Here is a 4,686-nt window from a genome sequence, read left to right on the forward strand (position 1 = left end):
CTGCTGGGGAGCCACCCCACGCCCCGCCCGCCTGCGCGTTCACAGGCACGTGTATATGCTCTCTCACCAGTGGGTGTGCACCCAACTCAGCCTCCCCGAGGCCCCAGGAGTGCCCTAAGGTGACATCCATCCCCCACTCCTCCTTCTGGCAGGCCTGACTCCTGATGCCACCCCCCCACCCCCACTTGGCCCCCTCCTCGATCTGCAGGCCACTTTGACAGGGAAAGTGCATTGGCGGGTGTCTGTGCATGCATGCATGTCTAGCACCTGCGAGCTGCGGAATGGGCGGGGCACGGGCTGGGCACGGCACAGGTGTGGGCACAGCCGTGTGAAGAGAAAGGGCTAGCTTCTGCACCCGGACCCAAGACTCAGCAACACTGCCCCCTCCCCTGAGGCGCGCGCGGGGCATCTGAGCCCTCCCCCACTTCCCCAGGTCCCCAGCTGTGTACCTGTGGTGTCCTGCGCCTGCCCCGCCCCCCCCTGCAGCCTGCCCTGTGCGTGGGGCTGGACGTGCAGGGACCTCATCCCTCTGACCCCTCCTGGTCCTGCCTGTCTGCCTGCTGGGTTCGTGGAGTCACCTCCCCCCACCCCCACCTCCTGTCCCCTCTTCTGGGGGCCGCTCCTTGTCTGTGGCTTTGCAGGCAGGATAGCCCTGAGACCCCCTGGCACCATGCCCAGGGGGTGTGTCAGAGGGGCTCTGTCCAGAGGCGGCAGGTGGCCGTCCTCAGCCTTGGGAACAGAGGGGCATCACAGGTGGGGCCCAGAAGCCGGTGGCAAGGGCTGGTAGGTGGTGGGGTGTCTGGGTTTGCCTTGGCAGGGACAGGCTGCTGTTGGTGGCCAGTGAAGCACAGCAGGGCACAGCTCCTGGGGGGTGGGCAGGGGGAATATCCACATCATTAAGGTAACATTGCTCCTTGAGGTGTTGATTTGGGGATTAACCACTCTCTGCCCTTCCAGGCTTATTTGAGCTCCTGGCCTGGGCCCTGCTCTATTCTGGGCCCCTGCGGCAGCACTGGCTGGGGGTGCAGCGAGCCCCCTGGGGCTGCCTGAAGGAGGGTGCAGAGAGCTACAGATGGCCGCTTGTCACCCAACATGGGCTGACTCCGTGTCCACGCAGCTCGTGTGGGCCAAGCAAGGTCCTGCAGTCCTGGGAGATGGGGCACCCAGTCAGGAGACCCTCACTCACAACAAAGCCCAGATAGGCCCACTTCCTCTCTGCTGGGCCTGAAGGGTAGGGTAGGGTGGGGGCTCCAGGGAGTCAAAGTGGCAGGAGCCCACTCCCCCCGCCCCCCATGACAGATAAGTGTGTGTGTCAGTTTGGTGGTGGCTGGGGTGCGGGGTGGGGGTGGGTGGGAGCGGCGAGTGCACCAGCTCTCGGCACAAACGGAGGGTTGGCGGGACCAGCTCAGGAGCTGACAGGGACAAGAGGGCAGGGGACCACCTGGTTGGAAGCCCTCCCCACCCCTGTGACTCTGTGCCTATGGGGACGCTGGGAAGTGTCTGCCTCGTGTGGGAAAGCCCCCTAGGTGTGGGGTTCCTTGCAGCTTGCCGGCACACACAGGCAGTGGGGTGCCGGGTCAGCAGGTCCCCAAAGCCACAGGCAGCGTCTTGGGTCTGCTCCCAGGGTGCTGCTCTTCCAGAGATCCGCGGGGCTCTCGGTGCTGTCCGCCGGGACCCCGGTGCGCTAGGCGCCATGAGGCCCGGCATGGTGCTCCCTGGGGGACGCCGGGCTGGGCTCCGTTGGATGAGGCAGCCCCTCAGGGCACCCCGCCACGGTGAAGGTGACCCTCCGTTTCTGTTTCTGTGTGGCAGGTTGGCTCAGGGCCAGGCGGGCCCCCTACTTCTCACAGTTGTGGCAAAGGCTCTGTCTGGGGCAGCCGCACCACAGCCCAGGGCGGGTCCTCTGGGAACCCATCAAGGCAGAGGCCTCCTTCACCCTGCCATCCAGACACACCCCGCCCTCGGCCTACCCGGCTGGAGCCAGGGAGGTGGGCGTCCTGGGGCGGGGAGGCGGCGACCACACCCTCCGCTGGCGGTTCCCTCACTGCTGGGGTGGGGGCGCTGGGGTGGCCCACGTCCCGAGGGTGCGCCATTGATGAGCGCTCAGGAGTGGGGATCCAATGGCCATCCGAGGGCGCACGGCTTCTGCCTCCCGGCTGCGCAGGTGCCTTTGAACACCGGTGGCCTGCGTCTCAGGTGGCCAAGGGCAGGAGCAGGGGTGCGAGGGAGGGGGCTCAGCACCAGGAGGTTGGAAGCCAATCGCCAGGCCTTGCTTCTGAGGGTCGTCAGGGTGGGTCCTCACTCCAGACTTGCCATGGGTGCTAGCTGTTCACATGGCTCCTGGGGGTAGGGGGAGACGGGGTTCCCAGGTCCCCTCTGCTCTACAGCCTGCTAGGGCCCCGACGGGCCTCACTGCACTCGGCCTCCCACTTGCCTCCCCGCTGGGCACTCCGCCTTTTCCTCCAGCACCTGCCCAGGTCCCCATTGCGCCCACCTGCATCTCCCCCAAGGTCCTGACTGGGGCCCACTTTCTGGAGAGACTGAGTTCTGGGGGCTGCATGGAGGCTTCCTGGGGAGGGGGCACAGAGACCCCTGCCCGCAGCCATTTCTCCCACGGTGCCGGCCAGGACAAGAGGGGCAGGTGCTGTGCTAGAAGCTCAGACTATGGAGGGGAGATCCCTGCCACCCAGAGGATGAGGGAGGGCCCCAGTTGGGGGGGTGGTGTCTCCTGGGCACCAGGCCACCTGGTCTCAACTGTGGGTGCAGGAAAGTGAGGCTTTGTCTCTCCCGGGTTCCTGGAGAAGGTGGGGAGATGGGAATCACCCTCACCCCATACATCTGGTGCTAGGGCTTGGTGGCCAGATGGTGCAGGGTGGCGTCTAGGGGGATCTCCAGGAGCAGCAGGTGAGGAGGGGACCTGGATGTTGCCTGAACTTCTGGGAAGGGATTCTGCAGCCTGACCTGGGGCCCCCACCTTCTGCCTGATCTAGCCTGTGCCTTCTGGGACCCTACCCTGCAGACCTCCCCACCCCAGGGGACAAAGCTCAGGCCCTGATGGTGAGGGAGTAGTTACCCTGTCCGCTGACCATGAGGCCCAAGTCCATCTGAAGCCTGGGAGGTGAGGTTACGAAGGGGCACCTCTGATCTCTGGATAGTGACCCTGACCCTGAGGTGGGGAGGGAGACCTCACAGGGTCATGGGGCCAGAAGGGTGCACAGCCTCCAGACCTTGAGACCTGGGGGGCCCTGGCCTGAGACCCAGCCCCTGTGCTCGGCCTGGCTCTGCCATGTAGACTAGGGGCAATGAGGAGGGCAGCAGTGTCTGGGGGCTGCAGAAGCAGGCGCCTGAGCATCTCTGAGTAGATGCTGTAAACAGCACTTTATCCCTCTAACGGACGGGCAGCTGTGAGGCGTGTAATACCCCCTCATAAAGGACCCATTGGTGTCGCCAGCAGTGCCCGAGGGCCAGCGGACGAGGCACCGTGTGAGGCGCTGCTGATGAGATTTTTTATAAGTTTTTTTTAAATAAGACTCATAACAGCTCCTGCGAGACAATCAGGCAGCTTGGGCGGAGGCGGGCGACCCAGGGCCCCAGTGGGTGGTGGGTGGTGGGTGGTGGGTGGGAGGCACTGCAGCTCCCGCCCCTCCAGACTGTGATCTCCAAGGGTGCCTCCCTCAGACAGGCTCCCTCTGATGACCGGTGAGTAACCATGTGGGGCGGGGCTGGTCCCTGCTCAGCAGCCTGGGCCAGAGGTGCAGGCCCAAGAGAGGGGTGGTCCCAGTCCAAACCGGAGGGAGCTGCACATGGCTGGAGGGTCACTAGATGGCGGCAGAGGACAGGCCAGGACGTTTGGGGCGGCTGGCTGGGGGCTGAAGCTGGGGTAGGTGGGACTGGGCCTGGCGAGAAGGCTCTGAGACATCATCCAGGGGCCCATCACACTCAGAACCCCAAGAGGAACCCAGAGACAGCTGTCCGCCCACACCTGTCCTTGCTGCCCATGCCTGCCCACATGGGCCCACACTTCCTATGCCTGCCCATGCTGCCCATGCCTACCACATATGCCCGAGGACCAGTGCAGGTTGGAGTCTGACAGGCTGTACCTTGGCTGAGGGCACACCCAGGTCCAGTCTGGGCTGAGGCAAGCATGCTGTGTGGCTGGCACTGAGCCCAGGTCTGGGTGGTCCCATTGTGGAGTGGCCTGACTGAGCTGTTTCTGCAGTGTCCGGCCCCCTTACCGTGGTGCCCCAGTTGCCTGGCCTGCCCACCCTGGAGTCCCCAGAGGGCACTGCCTGAGGCCTGGCAAAGATTGGGCTGGTGCCTGTGGCCAGCTGGAGTGCACAGAGACAGGTGGGGGTTCCTTGAGGCTGAGCTTAGACCTCAGTACTCTCACCGAGCCTGGATCCTAACGTTGATACTGAGCCTGGATCACAGCTCCCACACTGAACCTGGATCCCACTCACATGGAGTCTTGCCTGGCTCCAGATAGGGCACTGAAATTCTGGCTGACTGCTGTGCAGAGACATGGCACCCAAACCTCCACCTGCTGCAGGGTGGGATGGTCTGGAGAATGTCCAGGGAAGGGACCCTGCTCCTTGTTCCTCCAGGGCATGGTGCTGGCACTCTGGGGCCTATGTGGGGCTGAGGTGATAACTCCTCAGGGGCTTGCACCCCCTCTAGCCCTTGGTG

The sequence above is a fragment of the Echinops telfairi genome, unplaced genomic scaffold, assembly GCF_000313985.2.
Source record: "Echinops telfairi isolate 266 unplaced genomic scaffold, ASM31398v2 ScPeMD7_18;HRSCAF=68, whole genome shotgun sequence".
Taxonomy (NCBI): Eukaryota; Metazoa; Chordata; class Mammalia; order Afrosoricida; family Tenrecidae; genus Echinops; species Echinops telfairi.